At 45.6% G+C, this 24,103-nt stretch overlaps 1 long non-coding RNA gene across 2 annotated transcripts; it reads right to left on the reverse strand.

Moving 5' to 3' along the window:
* Positions 1–7,405: 7,405 nt before the first annotated feature.
* Positions 7,406–23,812, reverse strand: LOC140602407 (uncharacterized). Of its 2 annotated transcripts, none has more exons than XR_012005374.1 (3): positions 23,667–23,812; positions 8,366–8,509; positions 7,406–7,673 (listed from the first exon to the last, which is right to left on the reverse strand). It is a non-coding gene; the product is annotated as an uncharacterized lncRNA (long non-coding RNA). The 2 variants fall into 2 exon arrangements; XR_012005375.1 differs by lacking the exon at positions 23,667–23,812 and adding an exon at positions 12,824–13,343.
* Between the last annotated feature and the right edge of the window lie 291 nt (positions 23,813–24,103).

Genomic DNA, 24,103 nt, shown 5'->3' on the forward strand with positions numbered 1-24,103 from the left:
ATTATTCAGCATATAATGATATTATTAGCATCCACTTCATTGCTGGCTGTGGGCCCAGCTTAGCCTTGTCCCACACTAACGGGAGTCGGGGAAAAGTCAAAACCCAGGCGAGCCCCGTGTCCGCTGCATCTGCAGGGGCCTGTTATCGTTTGAGGGAGGTGTCCATTCACAAAAATCACCGCCAGGATCTCCCCGACCTGCTCCATGTCAAGTCATGTGCTGGGTCTCAGAGAAGAGATTTACCCAACGTAATCTCTTCACAAAGTGCCTACAGCCCGTGGGAATTCACGGTCACCCTGCCTCGCACCAGACACGAGCATTGGTGAATTCGTAGAACAACCTTATGGAGCCAGGACCACTACTATCTCCCTTTTCTTATAAATGGGAAAACCAAAGCTAAGATGCCTAGGGTGGCATGAGTGAGGTCCGAGAGCCGGTGATGGAGCCAGGGTACAAAGCTGGGCAGCTCACTCCAGGGCCCTCACGCTGCCAGTCAGCAGCCAAGCTCCATTCCCAGACAACAGGAAGGACGTCTGACAGATGCACAAGCGAAAGGTTCTGCGATCTGGAAGTGAGGTTGAATTTCAGGTGCAGATAAAGTGGAAAGGCTTCTAGAGAAAGGTGGCACTAGAGATGGATCTTTTTTTCTTTTTAAAAGATTTCATTTATTTATTCACGACAGACACAGAAAGGGAGGTGGAGACACAGGCAGAGGGAGAAGCAGGCTCCATGCAGGGAGCCCGATGTAGGACTCGATCCCGGGCTCCAGGATCACGCCCTGAGCCGAAGGCAAACGCTCAACCACTGGGCCACCCGGGCTTCCCTGGAGCTGGATCTGGATGAATGGATAGGCCTGGGGCTGGGGGTGAGGCAGGGACTGGAGAGAAGACATCCCAGAGGGATCAGCACATGCAAAGGCCTGGAAACTAGTGAGATTCTGGAATAAGCACAAGGCAAGATTGCACGGGGCACGTAATGGGAAGGCAACGTGGGAGCAGATGACAGAGGGCACAGAAGGCGAGGTAAGGAGTCTAGGCTTTATTCTGAGAACACTGGGGATCACATAAGGTTATGCAGACTATGACAATGGACATTAACTGTCCCTTCCCATAAAGAGGTAGAATCGGTTGCTTTACCCCAGCCCCCAGGTACCTCTGGGCTCAGCCACAGAACTTGCTTTGATGAGCAGGACTTCAGCAAAGGTGACCCAAGTAGAGCTTTGTAAAATGCTCACGTATCGGGGCTCGCCCTCCTGCTGTTCTTGGAACCCCAGAAGCCACCATGGAAACAAACCCAAGGAGTCACATGCGGAAGAAGTGAGGTGTCCCAGAAGAGCCCAGCCCAAGCTGCTGAGAGCCTGCCAACAGGCTGACATAGGAGACCATCCTGAATCGTAGAACCACGGCCGCCAACTGCCAGCAGACCCGTGAGAGAGCCCAGGTCAGCGGGCCAACCCAGACCAAGACAACCACCCAGTGGACCAAGACAATCATAAGCTAAATAAAATGGTGTTGGCTTTAAGCCCCTATGTGTTGGGGTAGTTTGTCAGGCAGCGACGGTTAACAGACACAAGGGTTCCAACAGGGACGCACCGACCAGAAGTTGTTTCATGAAGGTTAAGTGTAGCCACAATGTGGAGGACAGGTTAGAAGTGGTAAAACAGGAAGGTGGAGACCCTCCAGGAGGCTGACATCAGAGTCTGACTGAGAAGATGGTCCCATCAAGGCAATGGGGATAAACAGAACGAGACTCGTCCCACGGTCTCCCAGGGAGACATGATGATGTCAGGAGAGCATTCTTTGAGGCTACTCCCTACAGACACAGATACAGGCATACACACCCAACGTCCTTGGCTACCTTGGGGGTCCCACACCCAGAGAGAGGCCCCACATCCAACCTCCTGATGGTGTTTTCTCTCTGCCTACCTCTGCCTCCATCATCCCACCTCCTCACCCCTCTACTTACTCTTCCAAGCCAGACCCTTATCCACCCCAAGACAGGATCACATACATAATGGAGGCAACAGAGTGGAAGCTGCAAAGAGCACTGTACAAGGAGTCCAGAATCTCACCTCTACTCCATTCTCAGCTGTGTCTCCTACCGGCTGTCTGACCTGAAGCAAGCTTTTGCTCCTCTTTGAGCCTTGGTTTCCCCAAATGCCTTCTGCTTAGACTCTAGGTTTGTGACCTGGTACTCTGGATTCCCAGGATTATGAGGCCTCCTCAGGCCTCACTCCCACCTTATTCCATCCGTGCTTGAATTCTTAGGAGAGGCAGAAGACGTGCCACTTACCCACTCTTCCCCACTGACCAAAACATCCTCCTTCCTCCAAGGCCCATCCCAGCATCCAGCCCCTCAGAGTCATTGTTCAAGGCCTTCTGGGAACATGAGCTCACTGTACACACCCAGTACAACTGAATCTGGGCAGCAGACTGGTTTATCCATTGGAGGAATGGAATCCTGAAGGTGAGGGACCCAGGATGGGGGGGAGGGGCAGCATGGTTGGGGAGACAGAGCTCAGGACTTTCTAGGGACAAGACATGTAAGTGTGGTGTTAACTCTGCCATTCCATTGAATTTATGACCATAGACAAGCCCACTTAACTTCCAGAACTGCTTCCTGCATAAAGTGGGCATCATAGCATACGTGGAAATACCCAGCTCCATGCCTGGCACCCAAAAGTTACTTAGCAAATATGTGTTTCTTTCCCCCACCACTGCCACCTCTGAGCCTCAGTTCTTCTACAATAAAATAAGGATGTCAATCTCCTTGCCTCAAAATTATTTTATGAGTCCAGATAAAATAACCCTGCAAAGTTCTTGGCATATAATACGCAATCATTAAGGCACACTTCATTCTTTTAAGGTGAACTTCAAGAAAATCCCAAAGAAACTAGGATGCATTGCTTTCGTATGGCAATATCAAGTGTACCCGGTACGTATACTTGTGAGCAATGTTTAATTTGAATCTAATTAAGCATCTAGAACTAAGTTTCTGTTTCCAGGATAAACCAGGGGAGGAAGAACAAGTTAAATGACACCAGACGGAAACAATCAGGTAGATTTGGCATCTAGAATCTTCTATAAGAAAAACTGGCCTCCATTCTTCAAAAAGTTAATGTGATAAAAAAAAAAAAAGCTAAGAGATTATTGTAAATTTTGAAAGACCAAATGTAAAACATACTTTGATTGGATTCTAGTTCAAAAAAAATTTTTTAAATAGCTATATAGAGCATTTTAGGACAACGGGGAAACATGAATATGAACGAGAAATTGCCTGATGTTCTGAAATTACTGTTAATTTTCTCATGAGCCATAATGGCACTGTGGATATGAAGAAGAATATCCTTATTCTTAGGTAAAGCATGAAGTGTATTTAAGGATGAGGTGTTATGTCTACAGAACATTGTCCAATAGCATATCAAAAAGAGAGATATAGCAAATATGGCAAAACATTAACAGATGCTAAATCAGGAGCATATATGATAATAATTAGACTATTCTTTAAACTTGTCTGTAAGTTTGGAAACTTCTAAAATAAAATGTTGGAGATAGGGGAAGAAAATCAGACAGTGGATCCAGAGCTGGGCAAGCAAACTCAGCCAGCTGCAGAGGCCCTCCTGGCACTGTGTGGCCAGGCCATCAGAGGACAATGTCTGAGTCACTGTTGGAAATGATCCTTCCGGCTCTGGCTCAAGCTGGGAAGGGCAGGAGGGCAAGGGGTTGGGAGACCAGCTGCAGCCCTACATCCTCCACCACCACCCATTTTGGAAAGGTCAGCTTTCCAGCATCAAGGAGGGCCCTGTCCCTGGGGAGGCCAGAGCAAGGAGCATTCTGTGAAGTTCAATGCTCCCTGGCTGGGAGGTGACCATGGTCACCAGCCCCTTGGGACAAACATGCTTTTGTTTTCATCACTTTGAGCTTTTGGTCCCTGGTGCAAGAACTGCTATTGGTTCCCATTTCCAAATGCTCCTGTAGCAACTTCTCCCCCACCTCCTTATTTCTGCTGGATGATGGGGGAGCCGCTCTCTGGGCCATGAAGTATTTGAGGGATTCAGAGGGATGTTTGAGGATCACAGGGGTTCCTGGACTGCATGGGCTGGACCAGGAAGAACAAAGCTAACAACTTGGGGATGCTCAACTCGGGGGCCTCCAGAAGACAAGACTGAAGAGTGGTTTAGGCCCCTAGCAAGAGGCCTCCAGAAGACAAGACTGAAGAGTGGTTTAGGCCCCTAGCGAGAGGGCAGATGGGGCCTAGATAAGCTCTGAGGAGGGCAGGGATCGTCATGGGCTTTCACCCACCCAAGAGGCTGCTGGAGGCTCCCATACAGCCTGGATCCCTGAGGCTAATATTAGCCATATCTCAGAATCCAGGGGAGGGAGCTGTGGGACCCACTGAGTCTGCGGTAGGGTCTAGCACCCTCATCAACCTGAGTGCAGACACAATAAAGAGATGAGACCAGTGCAGCTGTGAGCACATGGCAGATGAATATTTATTGAGCCCTTCGCAAGTGCCAAGCACTGTGCTAAGCATGGGTTCCATGCATTAACCCTTTCAGTTCTACTAGAAGTCCTGCTTGTGCTCTTTAACTATAATCAGAGGATATGGACCATCCTTCTCCTTTGGCTGGGTATGGACAAATAAACATCAGGGAAATACTAAGTAAAACAGAAATGGTGTCTAGCTTATGAAGCACAGTGAACCAGGACTTGACCCAAATGGATGGTCACTTCTGTTCCTCTGAAAATAGCACCAGCTCCAACCTCGCCCATGGACAAATGGGCCATCAAAAATTCAAGTACAGGCCATAGGGGAAGTTTTCCAGAGTGGGTCTGATTGGATGTGTTTCCCTAAAAAGGGGATTCTGGGGTCAAATGGCTTAGAAACACCACAGACCATTTCCCTCTCTTGGAGAGTCACAAGGCACCTTAGCACCTTGTAGGCTCTAGAAAGTCCTAGAGTAAAGAAGCCTCCCAATCCCGTTCAACCCAATGCTTCCCAAAACTATTCGCCCTCCAAATCCTTTTCCTTATATAACACTTTTTAAAGCTCCAGCCATAATGTATTGGAACACCTTCAGAGAGTCCTGCTATGGAGTCATCATTGTAGCCTGTGGGGCAAATCTAGCGTGGAGCACCCTACACACTGAAAGTCCTCCCAACACATGGGACAGACTAAAACTCAGTCAGATGGAGACATGAACTCACCCCAGTCCCTGGGAAGGGCAGATAAAGGGAAAAGAGCCCTTCTGAGCTAGATCCTGAGTTGGGGATAAGGGAGAGGAAGAAGGGTGGTCCAGGGAAATTAGTCAGTCCTGAGACCATTCTCCCCTTTTTAAATCATAACCCATCTGGAACAATAAAAATGATTGTATAAGCCAGAGACTAATAAGGAAAATCAGAAGGGGTACCTGGGCGACTCAATAGGTTGAGTATCCACTCTTGATTTTGGCTCAGGTCACGATCTCAGGGTCATGTGGTGGGATGAGCATTGGGCTCCACACTCACTGGGGAGTCTACATGTTCCTCTCCCTTTGTTCCTCCCCCTTCTCTCTCTCTCTCTCTCTCTCTCTTTCTCTCTCACTTTTACTATCTCTCTCCCAAATAGATAAATTAAGTCTTTTTTTAAAAAAGAATTTATAGGAATTTAATGCCAAGAATTGGTTTACATGGATGATAGAAAAGCTGAAACACAACCAGGTGGCAGGGAGGTGATGAGAGGTTAACAGGAAGCCACCGTCACCTCTAGATTGGAAAGACAAAGAAGGAGGAGTGGTGTCTCTGGAGCTCAGAGGTCAGGGCCACCAGCAGAACTGGAACCACAAAATGTGGAGGAGTTGGAGCCGTGGAAGAGAAGTGACCTCTGCCAGAGAAGCCACCGAAGCAGAAAGGGAAGAAGACGGGCATCCTGGATTCTCCACCATCCAGTCTTTTGACAATGCCTCTTACTGGTCCAATCCAGAGGTTCTGGGAAATAAATGCAGCCTGCAGGGGGTCATCTTCCCAGCACACAGAGCCCAGACATCTTGGGATCCCAGGACCCAATCAATATTCCACATGAACTCTTGAGCTTCATTTTTTCATCCCAAAGGCCCCCACAAGGAAGTGGATGTTGGGGATCCTTCAGCCCCAACTTGACTACCCTAGGTGCAGACAGGTCCCTCCTCTGAGCACAGGCCGAAACACCAAAGTGTACCTGCACGAGAGTCGCCACGCCACTTGGAAAGCCTTACCTGCTTGCAATCCAGAGCTCTGAGCTCAGTGAAAGTTGTGGGTTGGGTTTAAAACCCAGCAAGGCCCAGGCAGAGGGCCCCTGAACCACCCTCAATCCCTACCTCTTAGCTCGCGAGCACCAGCCAGGCCATGGCAAACTTTCTTCAGTATGAAATATAGTCCCAAATGTGCACCAAAATCATCCAAACAGCAAAATGCTGAAAAGGGCCAAGGTGGCTGATATAAGTCGGGTTCCCCAGAAAAAGACTCTAGGATGGGGAGTCTATGAGGAATCTAGCACTTATTGGGAGTGAGGAGAGTAGAACTGAGCAGAAGCAGAATTCGAACCAGGACATGGCCTCCCCCAAACCACAACCCATAGAAGTGGGCAGGAGAGCCTGAGTGACCCCACTTAAGCATCCCAATCCAGGACTTCCCCCTCCTCCCACTAATTTGGTGATACCTGGAAATTCATCTTGTTATGTAAGGAAACGAGGTGTCCTGATATTGGGATTTATAAGCCAGTAATATATCGGAAGTATTCTACCCCTAAAGGGGGATGTGAGTTTTACAGCTGCCATCCAGAAACCCTGCTTTTAAACAGTAATTAGCCATCAAAGCCAGCTTATCAAAGATGCTCCTGGTTTGTTAAAATAAAGTCATGTCAGTGGCATCTAGGAAACTGCTGCTCTTTTCCTTTGGAGGTGAGAGGACAGGCACCCTGCCGCCTAGAAACTGGAGCAAGCATTTTGATAGAAATTAGCATAATGAGTGGAGTGGGTCAGAACTTACTGCTCGAGCCCTGATCAGTCAAGAGACTGATCCTGCCACCCTCCCCTCTTCACGTGTAGCAAAAACTGGTCAGGCTTGACCCAGCGCAATGGTTGTATATGAAGACTTCAGACCATGGCCTTAAGAACATGCAATTCTTCCCAAAAGGATGTTTTTCAGGCCAGATGGTATCTGGAAATGACACTGTCCTGTGAAAACCTGAGCAGGTTGTGGTTCTGCAAGCCACACTCTCCCCCCCAGCAGCCCAGTCAGGCCAGCCACAATTCAACCATGAGAAAGGCATTTGTATATAAACTAAACCCCCAGGGAAACAGAGATTGCTCCCCCCCCACCCCCAGGTAAACAGGCCGCTGGCCACATGGATGAGGAAAATCACCTCATTAGAAATAGTTGGCCTCAGTGCTATTTTTGAAATTTGAACTTTTCGGATCAAGTCCGGGAATTCTCTGCCGTTAGCATTTAAAAGAAGTGACCCTCCTGGTGCCAGGGTGTGAGACTTGATTGTCAGCAACACAGAGAGAGACACCACAGAAGGAAAGGACTGGGCCTAATTCAACCATCTAGTTACTGAGAACCTACCAGTGTGCTGAGCGCTCAGAATGCAACGGTGAGCAGCGACGTGGCCCTTCTCTCCTGGAGCACACAGCTCAGGTAACATAGACTGGAAAACTAACATACCAAACAAGAGTAGAAAGGCAACTGTAGTAAGCGCTCTGGGAAGGCACACCAGGGGCTCAGAACCAGCAACAGCAGCCTGGCCCAGCCTGGGGAGTCAGAGCCCAGGGCAGAGGCACTCCACTTAGCTAAGGGGTCTCCCATATATCTTCCTGTTGACATGCATCATATATGTTTCTGTATGTATTCATATAAATACCGCAACGTACACTATGCATAGACGTGGGAGTTAAGCATTTAGTAACCTGTGCGTTGCTCTTATTCCAGAACAGACTGTGCTGGCCTCAATTAATCCTGTGGTTGACTCTATACATGACAACCCCCTTCAGATATTGCTTCCGACATCATCGGTGTCCAGAGTGAGCATAGCAGGTAAGGGCCTTCACCCAGAACAGGACTTTAGCCAAGGAGCATCCTGTCCAGAGACACCATATGTTATACCCGCTTTGGGGAGTGTGTATGAATTTGGACAGGGATGTGCCTACAAGCCTGTAAGGGAGGCATAAGGCATGCAAGGATCTCTGCATGCCTCACTCTGTGAGGGTGTGTGTATGCGTGTGTGTGCGTACACATACGTGTGCATATTTATGTCATGTGGGCTTGTGTGTGTGTGTGTGTGTGTGTGTGTGTGTGTGTGTGTGTGTGAATGCTCTGTGTTCTGCCAAGGAGGGGGTGGAGGGGAGCACCTCATTTTCCTGGGTCGGCAGTTCCATGGCTCAGTGCCTCTGGGGGTCGGGCGCTCACTGCACGTCCTGGTGTTCCTTACAGCCGTTTTGCCTGCAGCAGTCACACAGTTGAAAAATCGGAGTCCGTGAGCTTGCTCAGAGACTCTGCAAAGGCAAACAAGTAGAATTCGTGGCCATTTTGCAATTCCTGCTCATTAGACATGTCTGGGGCCTTGCGAGTGAGCTCTGAGGATAAATAAGTATAAATATTATATTTGCCTCCAGGTTATCTTTAAAAATGTATTTCCCTCTCCCTCTACCTGCCCCCCAGCCCCCACCAACAACTGTCAGTGCCTTCTGAAAACTCATGGGTATCAGAAGGGCTATAGTGAGAGTCTGGGGTCTTCTTAAGTTGTTTTCTTCCCTGGGTTGCCGCCCCCCCCATCGCCCAGTCTATAGGGTGGCCAGAGGCAGCAGGACACCCTATGGGCTTCTTAATGCTCCCCTAGGTGGAGAGGAGGCGCGTGAATGTCCCCTATGTGGTGAAAGTCTGAGCCACCAAGTAGCATCACACACAGAGCTTGTCAGGGATTTCTTCCTCACCAGCAGTGCCTAGCCAACATGGCCAGGGTCAAAAAGGAATTAGGGGCCGAGCCAAGGCCTACATGTGTCAACCCTCAGCTGGCACAATGTCACCCCCTAGAAGGGACTAAGGCCCCCACGTCAGGGCAGAAGAAGTCCAGGCACCTCCAACGTGTGGGTCATTAGATTTTAAGAAAGCAAAATCTACTCCAATAATTCAAGGGAAAGGGGATTTGAAGGAAGCATATGGGGATTCTATGCTCACCCCCTGAGATCTCCTGAATCAGTAGTGTTTTCGTGGGTGGGATTTGGGAAGTGATATTTTTAGAAATCTCTCATGTGATTCTGGTGTTCAGCCAGAGTTGAAAGCCACTGGTGTGAAGTGAGAAGAAAACGGAGGGCAGAGCCCCACTCGTCAAGCTTTGGATGGCTGCGAGCATCCGAATCTGCATTGTGGCAGAAAGCCTTCTGTGGTTCCCTCCCTCCTCTCCAGGATTACAGCAAAGTGTCTGCTCTCTGCCTGTGACAGCCTTTCAGTGGTCTAAAGAGACAAGGAGTCCCCAGCATGGATCCTCTCCCAACCGAGCTGCCTTGGCCCTGCCTAATGGGACAGTATTTCCCGTCGTCCCAATGACTCCAGTCCCCCGGCAGTGTCCTCCAAGTGAGCCCACATGCCACTGTCACCTAAAATATGAGACACAGTGGGATCTGCTCAGTGTCCAGCCAGAAGAGCAGGTCATGGTCGGCTCCAGCCATTTTAGGAGAGAGTCCTCCCTCCCTCCTGCCTGCCCAGGACTCAGGCGAAGAGATCTTCTTGGACTCTGTATTTGGGAAGGGTTTGTGACACTGTTACAACAGGAAAAAATGTCCCCTCCTCCTTGCATAGCAATAACAGCTGCCATTGGGTTAATACTCCCTGTGCACCAGGTATTCAGCTGATTGCTTTACATGCATGATCTTATTTAATCTTTACTATAACAAAGGTAGCATTGTTAGCATTTTGCAGATGAGGAAACTGAGGCCCAGAGTGGTTGGATAACTATCCTAGGGTTACCCTGCTGGCAAGAAGTAAAAATGGGCTTTGAATCCAGATCTTTCCCTCGACCACAATTCTATACAGCCCATAGAATCCTCCTAAAGCAACAATCAGTTGCCTATGGGGACCCCTCTAAGTGGCACTGTGGGGATAGGAATTTCAGGCCTCCAGTTGGAGACTAGGCTTCTCTGGAATCCTGGGAAGAGACAAAGCATCTCCACGTATAGGAACAGGACTGATCTACACCTAGTGCCTAAACCCAAGGTCATGTCATTTGACCGTTTGAACATCGCTGGGATCCCTAGGGTGTGACCAGAGACCATGGCCACACCAAGTCTAAAAACAGAATTTGAGTAGTAAGATGAGAAGAAGGTCAACAGGGAAAGAAATCACCTGATCCAACCCCCCTTATTACACACGGGGAAACCTAGACTTAGAAAGGAGGCTCTTCAGGTCCACCAAGCCACTTAGAGGAACAGTGGTGATGGGTTTCATTTCATACACCAGCTCTTACCAGGTGGCTGGCTTTGAGCATTGTGCCAAGAATTCTGAAGCCACATCTAGGTTCAGTGGGAATGGGTGTTCTAGTTAACTGTCAGTGACCTCCACAGTTTCAGGAAGAAGTTGTGGCAGCAAGCATGTCAGGTAACATCAGCCCTGCATGAAAGCCGTGATTAAGTCTCAGGTCTCCTGATTGCAAGGGCAACACCCATCAGGCACAAGCATAGTCCATTAGGAAATAGTCTAGAAAACTGTGAAACAAGGTGTCTCAGAATGTCTCAGTGGTTGTCTTAGTGGCTGGCAAAACTGGAAACGTTCTCAAGTTAGCTTAAGTGCAGGAGAATTGGTTGTCAGGATATAACAGGAGATCTCATAGACTCTCCAGGACAGGAAACAGTGCATCCAGCCCACCAGAGCCCCAGAGGTAGAACCATAACCTCAGGGACAGAGGCCATTCTCTTTGCTTCTTAAAAATACATATGGCAGAAACTATTGGCTGCCCTATCCAATAGCTAAGCCCCCACCTTCTTCCTTGCCAGCAGAACACAGACTTTGTCCCCAAAATTAGGTTGTATTGAGTCCTGCCCAAGGAATGTATCACGACTCATCTAAAACAGTCTTTTTTAAATTTATTTTTATTATTGAGGTATAGGTGGCATACAATATTATCTTAGTTTCAGGTGTACAGCAGAATGGTTCAACAATCCTATACATTTCTCAACGCTCACTGTGACAAGTGTGGTCACCATCTGTCACCATACAACGTTATCACAATATTATTGACTCTATTTCCTACGCTGTATTTTTCATCTTGGTTACTTATTTTGTTTATTTTTACTTTTTACTTTTTAAATGAATTGTCATTGATATATAATATTCAATTCGTTTCAGGTATACAACACAGTGATTCGGCAATTATATACATTGTAAAATGCTCGCCACCCTAAATATATTACATTATGGACTAAATTCTGTAAGCTGTACTTTTTAATCCCTGTGATTTATTTTATGGCTAGAAGTTTGTACCTCTTAATTCCCCTTACCCATTCACCTGCTCCCCAACCCTTTGGCAAACACCAGTGTGTTCTCTATGTTTATGAGTCTTTTTCTGTTTTTCATGTTGTTTAACCAGTCTGAATAATCATATTCCCCTTTGCCAGTGGTTGGTTTACTCCAGTTCTGGGAATGATAAGGAAGGAAAAGTCTGCAGGTAGCTCAATGAAAAAAAAAAAAAAAACCCACAAGGATAAGCTAATCCTTTCCTTCTTAACTTAGATGGAGCCACGTGAGGTTGTTGCCATGTGATTGGTCTAGATTGGTCAGGTGTTTACCCCTGATCCAATCATCAGTGAGCACACGTGGGTTAGCTGCCATAGCCACCTCGCCAACACTAGAGGAGACGTTAATTGCTGCTCAGCATCAATGGCTGGCCAATATGTGCATCATCTTGGACATCCAGCTCAGGTGAGTTTTGAAATAAGACCAGTCCTAAAAAAAAAAAAAAACAGTCCTAGCCAAGATTAGAACATCTTGAGATACCAAGATACCCCCAATGAGAATCACCTAGCCAAGTCTAGTCAACCCACAAAACCATGATAGATAATAATAAACTGTTTTAAGGCACTAAGTTTTGGGCTGTCTTGTTACATTAAGTAACTAAGACATTATTAATATAATTATAATATAATTATTATTCTCTCTTTCTATGTACTTCTCTTTAACTCCAACTTGCATGTGAAAGGAGTGTATCCAAGAGCAAATGGACAAGCTGGGACATCCATCTTTAGCCCCAACTCCACATGGCTTTTTGGTTCTAGTGCCCAAGTAGTGCCATCTTACTAATTCTAGTCTCTGTGTCTGTGTCTTGGTTCCAAATGCCTAGGAGAAAGAATCTGATTGGTCATATTAAGTTAGGTGTTCACCCCTGATAAAAACTATTTCTAATGAAGAATAACGGTCACATGCTGCATAATACTGTTGGGAGTGGGGTGCAGAACTCCCTAAGAAAGGTTGTGGGTACGGAGGAAATAATTGGCATCTCTTGCAAGGTATCTCTCAGCTCACTTCTATGTTGCTTTTTCCCTCAAGCTCCACATGGTGCTAAGATAACTGCAGCAGCTCCAGCCACTACATCCTCTTGAATTCAAGTGCAGTGAAAGAGAACCAGACTCTGATAGCTCCTCCAAAAGTCCTAAGCCAGTCTGCAATCAAGGACAAGACATGATCTGATTGGATAGGCCTGGATCATAGACTCCACCTGTGGAATCTTAAACTGTTTCCAAAAGAAAGGTAAATGGATATTGATGTGTGTGTGTGTGTGTTTGGGGCTTCAAGGGGATAAATAATAACTCTATACTCACCAAATACCAGATTTGAATATTCCAGGAACCTCAAGAGGATGAGGGGACTGTTCTCAGCAATGGGTGGTGTGTGCTGGTCCCTGGAAGGCATAGCCCCTTTGTAAGCAAGAGCTGGTCACCTCTTTCACCTCTTGGTCTTAGGCAGTTTCCACCAGTCTCAGTCTTGTCTTCTCCAGACTCTAAACTCTGGCTGCTTCTACCCTACTTCATGGATCTCTGTCATACCACAACATGATTGCCAGACCAATGTCCTGCTCCTACAAGGGGCAGCCACCAGCTGTACTGCCCAGATGCCTCTTCAGTACAAATTACAGCGACAATAATAACTTCTCTAGAAATCCACACCATCCTGTCAGAGTCATTGGGATAGGTAGGAGGGTGGGGGAGGGCAAGCCTCTACTTCCCCAATACCTACATTATCCTGGGTACTTCTAGCTGTTTCTCTTCCCCTCAAGGTCCCCCCTTTCTATTTGACATTCCCATTGAGAACTTGTTGTAACTCCCCCCCCCACCAATGAGATCAGTTGGAAGACCTGACTTCATAAGACTGACAATTATGCTGCATGAAATAAACAGACATCCTCAGCCCCAGGATGGCTCTGGCTGGTGTGGGGAGTAGCCAGCCTAGAGGGAGTGAGGAGAAATAGGCATCGGAAACCCAAAATCCTATATTGGCTTCAAAACCATTCATCAGAAGCTGATGCTTCCTTCATTGTTGGCCCAGGGCCAGGAGAGTGAGTGGCTCATTTTTGTTGCATTACAGCTTGAGTCCACATGCAAACCAGAGGGCTGTGTCTATAAATAAGATATTATAGTTAAATCAATATTGATTATTAGGAGTTAGTGTTATATTTAAGGCCATAAAACTGAATAAATATTATGGTAAAAGTGTCCATAATCTCATGGGCAAAACCATTGAGACATAGGCCTTGGACTGATGGAACCATGACCCCATTCCCCGATTCCCTAAAAGGGGCTGTCAAGCAGATGGCTATCTTTAATGGGGGCAAGGGAAAGTCAAAATATGGGCCAATGTGACATCCTCCAATCCATTTTTCAGCCACATTCTTAACTTTGTTCAGACCTTGCTACGTGTTACTCAGTATTTGCTCAGCCAATTCTCATGACTGGTAGTAAAAGGGTAGCTTGTTCACAATAATTGACAATTGTACTTAACAACTTTATTTTTCTAAGAAAGGCATTTTTCTGATTTAAATGGTATTTCTTGTTAATTACAGGAGCCATAGAAAAGGCGAGATAAGCAAAAAGAAGATATTAAAATCCACCCAGAATCTTACTATCCTTTGATAATCACTGTTAGCATTTTGGTATATATCTTTCCAGTCATTTTTCTCTGCATGTGTGTGTGTGTGTGTGTGTGTGTGTGTGTGTGTGTGTGTCTACATTTTTTAATAGGGTAGGAATACATAGGCTATTTTGCAATGGGGGCAGATTATATTCTATTGTGTGTACTGAAATTTATTTACTCAGTCCCTTATTACCGTATATTTAGATTGTTTCCAATGCTAATTAAATTACTTTTCAGTTTTGTTCATTTGTTTACAAGTTGAACTAAAAAGTCCTAACTTGAGAAAATAAGCCTTTATTTTTCCTGTTGACTAAGAGGAATGAAGCCTGAGGCAAGAACAAAGTGCTGTGTTCCGCAGAACACAGGAAGTCACTATGCTCCTGCTTGTAGCTTGGAGCAGAGGTAGAAGCACTCAGTAACTGGCACCAGTGGACACTGACATCCGTAAGGCTTCCCCATCAGTCTCTGCCACACATCTCCTCTCCCACGGAACCTGGAGTCCTCTGGAGGCCCTGCAATGTCCCATCAGAGAACTGCTCAGCCTGAAGAATTTGGGGCTGTCTTCCTTCCAGTGAGCATGGGTTGGAGATAATCATTACTGCATACAGTCATGACAGGAAGGAAATGCCTGTGTCCCCTGCCCACTGCTCTTCACCAGATAAATTATGCACATAAAGACCATCATACCCTTCATCTGTATGAGGGACTTGGGGGGGGGGGAGACATTACCTAAAGTCTGCCAGTAGTCACTGTCTCTCAGGACACTCACTCTTGAGTGCCACAAGGATCACAGGGCACTTTGGGGGTGAATTTCAACAGTGTCAGAAAAAAAAAAACAAACAAACATGTCACCAGCAGCCCTTCCCTTTCCCATCTGCTCTTGCTGAGAACCAGTTTCTCAGCTCCTGGCTTCCAGAATCCCAGGCTTCCAGAATCCCAGGCTTCCAGAATCCCAGGCTTCCAGAGCTAACTCAGTTCCTACCTTCCTCTGGCCTGGTCTCCCAGCTCCCTCTTGGTTAGTTATACTGAGTTAATTCTGTTGCTTGCACACAAGAATCCTAACTGAAAGCTACTTCATCCCCACTCACTCATCCTTCCAGGGTCAGGTCAAATGTTATCTCCTCCCTGAAGCTTTCTCAGGTACCCTAAACATTGATAAAAATTGATAGTATCTTTCTGCTTCATTGTCACACTCACAGCTTATACCTCTTACGGCCTGGTACGGTAGGTAAGTTTTAACATGACACAGAGCCAGAGTCGTGTCTTACACCATAATCATGGCTGCTCGTTGAATGAATAAACAAACATGCATATCTGTGAGACTAGGAATAACATATTTTGTGTTCAACCATCAACTGATTAACCAATGTTAACAGAGACACTGGTTATTGTTCAGTATTTAGTTCAAATGAAAAGTCACAGTGTTTCCATCTTCTGCAGCTGTGAACAGTGAAGTAGTCCTGGTCAGTAGGGAAAACATGGATGTTGAATTGTAGGTATTTCCTAGTGCATTCAGCCTTAGTTGGTGTACCTGGCTATTATTAGATCCAAGCATGCCTTGGGTCCCTCTGTGCTTCTATATCAAGCATCATGAACTGGCCACCCGCAGGCCAAATGCCTCCCAAAAGCCTTCATAAGCTGCCTGCAGATTTGTTTGGTCCACACTGGTATTTTTTTAATTTAGTAGTTGCCAACATTTAAAAATCAGATTACACAAAAAAAAATTCCAGATTTCGGACTTCTCTTGAAAACTTAGAGGATCTGGCAACACAAGTTTCCGGCCTTACATGTCAACCAACTGCAGGAACTAAGCCCAGCTACCCACCCCAAACTGTGACTCAAGCCTTTTATGGAACATAAACTCTCTGCAGTCCCCACAAAGCCGACTTTGTTCATCACCTTCTTGGCCCCTGAAGACATTACTACTCTTGGTCTCTGTTCACTGTGGTTGGTCATTACAGGTGGAAAGATGGCTGGATAGGGGTATTACAGAAGGGCAGTGTCCTGCTGTTGAGTAGAAGTTTCAAGAGTATCATTCAAGAGTATCATAGTCAGTCATAGGAAAAGTAGATTTTCTCCTTTCCATCTCTACCTTCCCCCCTGGGGGACTCATCTGCTTCTGTGAAGCTAAAACCAAGAGGCACCTGGGTGGCTCAGTCAGTTAAGCATCTGACTTTTTATTTTGGCTCAGGTCATGATCTCAGAGTCATGAAATTGACCCTGCATTTTGAGCTCTGCACTCAGCATGGAGTCTGCTTAAGATTCTCTCTCTCTCCATCTCCCTCTCCCCCACTGTGCTCTCTCTCTCTCTCTCTCTTTCAAATAAATAAAATCTTTAAAAAATAAAACCAAGCTCTTCTCTTCTCTGTTAGCCTCCAGAGACACAAGTCTGTCCTTCCCAATAGGCCAGGGAGGGAATTCGGACACCCAGAGTCTCCAAAGTCCAAATAGAACCAGTTGAGGACAGGCCTTCCCATTCTGCCACATTGTGATGTAACCCACAGCCCTGTGGGCACCACTGGACTCCTCAGCCTTCAAGGCCACATAAGGAACACCTCCCACAACTTGCCTAGATAAGACAGGGCAATAGGGGTGAGGGCTGATGGCTCTCCAGCCTGATTGCTCTCAACAAAAGGGCTGTTGAGGGGATGGTGGAAAGATGGAAATAAGCCTAGCTGGGTCCAACCCCTCCTCTTGGCTCAGTCATGATCAGGGTTCACTCAGCTCAGAACTAGGCCAGGCTGCCTCCACACAAAACAAGTTTGATCCTTAGCCCCTCTCTGAGCTAGCATTGTCAGAGCCAGGAAGGGGAGGTGTAGATAGTCAGAACTCTGGCCTGGCCTGACCCTGAGTACAATAGGAGGAGGACCTAGGATGCAACTCCATGCCACTCAAAATCTAACAGAGCAGACAGAGCAGAAGCAGTAAATGATCCTGAGAAGGAGTGTCTGGAGAGGTAGGAGAAAAGCTGGGAGAGTGTTGCTCGGAAGAAACAGGTCAAGGAGAAGGGAGTTGTCAACAGTTTCAAAGGCAAGAGAGATCTTTAAGATATGGAGTGGAAATACTACCCTTGTAATCTGAGGATCATTGGGAGCCTCCTTAGAGTAGTGGTGGGCTCTGGATCACACCAGACTAGAATGGGTTGAGGAGTGAATAAAAGGGAAATGTGCAGAGACAATGATGGAGCAGCAATCCTCTCATCAATCTGGCTTCACAAAGAAGGTCAAAGATACAGTAGTAGCCAGGGAAGACAAAGGGTCACAGAATGACTTTTAATTGGAGGGCACCTGGGTAGCTCAGTAGGTTGAGCATCCAACTCTTGGTCTCAGCTCAGATCTCAAGGTCATGAGCTCAAGCCCCATGTTGGGCTCCATGCTTGGGTATGGAGCCTACTTAAAAAAAAAGACTTTTAATTGGAAGACTGGCATATATGTGGCTCAATCTTTGATCGTATGTGACTCTATAACGTGGTTTAAGTTCTTTTCCAAATTCCACGTACCAAGTTCCTCCATCAACATGAGAAAGTAAAAGGAGCAAATGACTGTGAGAAAGAAGTACTGAGTGATGTTGTGGATAATATAACCACCAATCTCTTAGACGGGTAGAGGGTGTGTGCTGCAGGGCTCTGCTCTAATGGTCTTTGAATTTCCATCCCTGGCTCAGATAAACAGAAGCTGAGCCTAACAATGTAATAATAATAAAAAGACACTGCAACAGTTATCTGGATTCTACTTCCAGTTTTATCACCAATTATGTGATCCCTCTTCAGGCCTCAATTTCCCCATTGTCCCATTAAGGACATTGACCTAGATCTTTTCTGAGAACCCACCATCTTTGACACTCATTCTGAAGCCAGTCTGCCTGGATTTAAACCCCAGCTCTGCTATGTTCTATTTGTGTGACTTGGGTGAATTACTTAATTTTTCTGTGCCTTACTTGCTCATTATTAAAACAGAGCTAATAATTGTTCTACCTCCTGGGGTTGTTGTGAAGATGAAATGAAGATTAATATATATAACATCTTTAGGAGAGTGCCCAGGACCTAGAAGAGCACCATACAGGCATTGACTAATGTTATCATTATGGTAGCCACTTGGCCCAAGAGAGACCCCCAATGAGTGAATGAAACATCCTGGTCTCATTAAAAAGGGCAGGAGGATTTGCAATGATATGGATGGAGCTAGAGAGTATAACGTTAAGTGAAATAAGTGAGTCAGAGAAAGACAAATACTGTATGATCTCATTCATAGGTGGAATTTAAGAAACAAAACAAATGAGCAAAGGAAAAGAGAGAGAAAGAGAAACCAACGAACAGACTCTTAACTACAGAAAGCAAACTGATGATTACCAGAGGGAAGTGGGGGGGATGGGTGAAACAGGTGATAGAGATTAAGGAGTGCACTTGTTGTGATGAGCACAGGATGATGAAAATAAAAACTCTCAAAAGGGAGGGAGGTGCAGGAAAAAGGAGAATCTAGAACAGAGGTGGGCAAATTTTTTTGTAAAGGACCAGATGGTAAATATTTCAGGTTCTGTGGGGTATCTGGTCTCTATTGCTTTACAACTCAACTCTACTATGTGGTAGAAAACGGCCACAGACATGTTAACGAATAGATGTGACTGCTTTCCAATAAAACTTTATCTACAAAAATAGGCAGTGGGCCCAATTTGCAGACCCCTATTCTCAAACAAGGGACCCTGGGGAAAGGGATGGTGAGTTTTCCTCTCTGGTGGGTAAAACTAAGAAATTTCATGCCTCCAGACCCAGACCAGAGGTCTGACCACTCCTGGCTACAAACTCACCAAGAAAGTAAAGCTTCCAACTCACAGAACAAGCAAATAATAAACGAGTTTTGAAAATAATTAAAATTGAAAATTGATTGTCTGGGCCAGAACAGATTTATGCAAAGGGCCCCTGCTCCATGGGGAGTGGAAGGAGGGTTTCTAAGCTCTGTGTTGAACAAGCTAAGCATTTTTTCAGATTATTCCCAGCATAATATGCCAAAGGGAATAGGCTCCATTTATTATTTCCTTAAAAAAATCAATGGGCTGAAACATTCCCTCTAGACCTATAATATTTATTTCAATGTTCTGTCAATAAATATAACAAGGTTAGCTTTCTATCAGTTTAGTTGGAAGAATCATTTGAGGGAAGTTCTATTTGTTAAGCTCGATTACAGAAAGCAATCAATAGGGGAAAATTCCCTGGTCACTATAGCAAGAAATATAGAGCTCAGAGGAGCCATCCCAGAAAGGAGATTGATGCCACTGCCCCATAATCCCTCCCTCCTTCCGCCAGAAGTAGGAGATGTGGGTGCAACATTGAGTTATGGAGTGTCAGGCTGAAGCAGTCCCCATTTGGCACTGATAAAAAAAAAACAAAAAACAAAAAAAACAAAACTGAGGCCCAGAGAGAAAAAAGGAATTACTCAGAGTCACTGAGTAACACAATCTGATCTAAAATCCAGATATTCTGATCTCAGATTTCTCCCAGGTCTTGAGTTGTTCAGTTGGCTCGGGTTGAACAGTGGAATACAGAGACCCAAGGGGAAAGAATGTTTTTCTCTTTCATTTGAATTCAGCTTCATTGAATAGAGCTTTCCAAAACACGGTAAAGGTAGGAGGTCTGAGAAGAGTATTGAAAGGACAGAGGAGGGGCGCCCAGGCGGCACAGTTGATTAAATGTCCAATTCTTGGTTTCAGCTTAGCTCATGATCTCAGGGTCATGGGACCGAGCCCCAAGTGGGGCTCTTCACTCAGTGTGGAGTCTGCTTAAAGCTCTCTCTCCTTCTCCCTCTGCTCCTCTCCCCCAATGCCCATGCTAGCTCTTGCTCTCTCTCAAATTAATTAATTAATTAAGAAAAGGAAAGGACAGAGGAGAAATATGTATACCTTCTGTGATTTGGGGATTCCTGGAGATGTGGAGATTTAAGGGAAATATTTCACCATTTTACCCTCACTCTCCAATGCGAATGCACATGCATACACACACACACACACACACAGGCACACACATATGCATCCCAGGTTGGGTTGGGGAGTGTGTCCTCTCTCCTAGAACTTGAGTCTCATCTTTAGGCATTGATTCAGGAATGGGCTGGATGAACTCACCTAACTATACCTAAACCTTGCATGAAATGAGTCATGGGGGACATGGGATTTGGGAAGGGAAGACTTGACAAGGTGGCTCATCTGCACCATATTCTTTGCTAGGTGAAGTCATTTCACCTCTCCAAGATTCTCTGATATGTAAAATGGGAATAACAATGATGATATCTTACTCATAAGACAGAAGGAGTACAAGGAATATATGATATTGCTGGGCAGATTAAAATAATTATGAGTATGCTTCATTGTTTATTATTAATAGCATACACTGAATGCTTTCTGCGTGCCACGCATTGAGCTGATACATGTTTTATCACATTGAGTTTTCACAACAACCTACAAAGAGGATGACATGAATATCTCCATGTTACAAGTATGGGAAATAAGGCTTGGAAGCTAAGTGACTTTCCCAAGGTCAACCTTGGGAACGGTGGTGATATGAACCCAAGGTAACTAACTCCAAAGCCTGTCCTGTAACCACTATAATCAGGATTATTGTAGGTCCTGATCCAGAGGAGCAAGTTGCCTTCTTCAGCCTTCCCCCAGGCCTCAGTCGCCACCTCATTCAGAAAAGCTGGGCCCTGGGTACATGTGGGTCTTCATCTCCCACCTCTAGGTCTCCATATCCTTGAACATCCAATAAGTCTTCAGTAATTCAGTTACTTTGTGGACATTACCCAAAACCACACCCCTTCAGTTGGAGACCTTGCATTATAGCTAACTAGTCTCTCACCTAGAGACTAAATTATCTCAAATAGAGAGTAACAATGACAGTCCTGATTATTGCTGAGGTTGGGTGTTGCTGGAGGAATTTGGGGAGAAGAATTTAATGTTGTTGAACATATATTTATTGAGTTCCTGACATGCCAGGCATTATCTTAGACAACAGAAATACAAATATATCCAACAAACTAACATTACTATTTTGGTGTTCCTCCCCATATCTAAAACTAAAATCTATATCCCACCAAATAGTCACCGGAGCCAGAAACCTGGGAAATCATCAGACTGTGCCCCACCTCTTACCTGGTCCAGCATACATTTCCTGCCCCATTTCCTGACAAATACAGTCGCATTACTTTGCTAACTTGAATCTCTCAGCTGACTGATGGCAAGAAATCTGGTCTTTTGAGGAGTTATCTTCCACTCTACTTCCTTGCACCTCCCCTACCAAGTGTTTCTGGGGATCTTAAGGGCTGCCACCATCTTCCCACAAATCCGTCCTGTCTCCTCCTTATTGCAGTGATAATCAGCTAAATACCACACAGCCTTGGGACTCAAGAGTTTTGTAGAGCCACTCAAACAGAACTAGAACTCTGAGCCTTTGCTCTACTAAAGAGAACAGTCTCACTGTGTTAGGTTGAGCTAGAAAGGTCCCACCACAGAGTTCTTGAGCATCACGTCGCTAATATTCAATGATAAATGTCTTTGACTCACATATACAGCCCTTTCCTCCCAGAGGATAACTGCCAACAAGAGATCTCAGCAGGGCTTATCCTGGAGCCACTGACCAATTGTGGAAAGAACAAGGAGTGCAACAGAGACTAACAAAGTGCAAGCACTAAGACTAACAAAGTGATATGAACCAGATAAGAGAACACTTACTGTCCTATTGATTCTTTTCCCTAAATATCTCAAGTCCATCTACCCATTTCTCCATTTCTACCGCCACTATCATGAGTTCAAACCACCACCATCTCTTTAAGACTCTTATAATTGCCTCCTAACTAGATTCTCCAGTCCACTCTGGCCCCTCCGATCCATTCTCCATGCAGCCACTAGAGTCATCTTTGTAAAATGCAAATCTAATCATGTCCTATCCTTGCTTAAAACCCTTCAGTGGGTTTCATTGCACTTAGGACAAAATTTAAAATCCTACTGTCTCCACAAAAGCAGATCCTGAGACATAGACTTGGGTGCAGGAGATAGTCTCAAGGAGCACAAGTAAAGTAGCAAATGGGAACAATTCATAGGAAGTAGAAGTTTTAGACTTATTCCCTGTTGTCCCCATTATGTGGCAGCAACCCTAGCTCCTTTCCTCATATGCTGGTCTATCACAGCATGAAAAATCCAAAATAACTAGCTAGAAATCTTTGTTCCCAGTTCAGTGAAATCTTTGTCATTTTCCCTGGTGGAAGTAATTCACCTCTAGAGACCAGGACCTCTAGTCCCACAGAGCCTCAAGATCCTAGGACAGGAAGCACAGGTTTCCCCAAGTTGGTCCCTGGTGAAAGGGCCCAATCCCATTTTCACCCCTATGATTTTCATCCATATATTCTATTACAACACAACTCCTCTTAATAGCCTTTGGTGTAATGTATATGCTGCATCCTAGAAAACAATCCCAAATTTACAGGGTACCACATCTCAAGCTGCCACCCTACTGAGTTTTTAAGAGGCCATTACATCTTTCTATCAGGCTGACAGCTTCCTAGTGATATAATATATAATAGGACCAATGAATCCGAACGTTATGTGTCCATTGTCATACCACCTTTGTTGAAAGTGTGTTCCTTGATCTGAGATGGTGTGGAATCCCATATCATAAGTCAAACATATCCAAACTTTGGATAGCAATGTTGGAATAGATAGTTCAGGCAGAGAAGACAAACCCATGTCTAGAACATCATTCTCAGTAAGGACAAATTGCTGCCCCTTGTAGGGGCACTTGTCACCCAGTAGGCAGTCATTCTCCACAAGGATCAGTATTATCCTGAGAGTTCAGTGTTGGTCTCTGCTGCTGAGGGGTCATACTATAACAGCCACATTAGCTAAATCAGCCTTGGTGAGAGAGAGCCCAGGCTATTGGGCTTATGCCCAGGCTCCATCCCCACCACAGTGCTACTTTTGACGTGGGCCCATAGGGTATGTGTGGAATGGCTTGAGACAGACACTGACACTCAATGAATAAGTCTTCTTGTCCCCCAGTTGTTTTATGACTTTTCTACACTGGATACTATCTGATGAGCAATAATGTGAGATACGAAAATCTGAAAAAAATTTTAAAGATTTTATTTATTTATTCATGTGAGACACAGAGCAAGAGGCAGAGACATAGGCAGAGGGAGGAGCAGACTCCCCACAGGGAGCCTGACATGGGACTCGATCCCAGGGCCCTGAGATCATGACCTGAGCCAAAGGCAGATGCCCAACTCCTGAGCCACCCAGGTGCCCCAAAAAACTGAAAATCTTGTGTCCATTTCAACAGAGCCATCCACACCTCTTGTTTCCAGACTTCTAATCTCTTAATATACAATCTTGCTTCCTCTAGGCCTTTGACCAATTAGCCAAGCAATTCATCCTTGCACAATCAGCTATGTGTATGGTCACCTGAGACCACATGACCTTCCATAAAAAGTTGACAACCAATATACATTACCTGAAGCCTCTTTCCTCTAGGACCACCAACATATTGAGCTGACTCACCTGTGAACCAACCCAGGGTTTTTCCCTTCTCCATCAGCTGGTGATGGGAATATTCGCACAAGATGATAGACACAAGCTGAAAGTAGAGTGTTGGTTTAACAGACGTGGATGACATGGGAGCCTAAGCCACCTGACCTGTACTTACTTGTGCCCTCTTGACCTATTCAGATCTGACTCAAATGAGCCATTTCTACATACAATGGGTTGCTGATGCATTTACCCTACTTTATGACTCAGACCTGATAATACCTAGCTCATGATGGGGAGCTCTGGCCATATAGTTACTTGATAGTCCATGATCAGGTGCTCTGTCTCTGCTAGGACCCAGTAACACCCCAGGAGTTGAAGTAGTTTTCTGCAACAGAAGGCATAGCCTTGCTCCATAACTTTAACCCAGTGTTCCTCCTAATAGGGCTTTCCAGAATCCACCATAGATA

This window comes from Canis lupus, chromosome 13 (assembly GCF_048164855.1).
Source record: "Canis lupus baileyi chromosome 13, mCanLup2.hap1, whole genome shotgun sequence".
Taxonomy (NCBI): domain Eukaryota; kingdom Metazoa; phylum Chordata; class Mammalia; order Carnivora; family Canidae; genus Canis; species Canis lupus.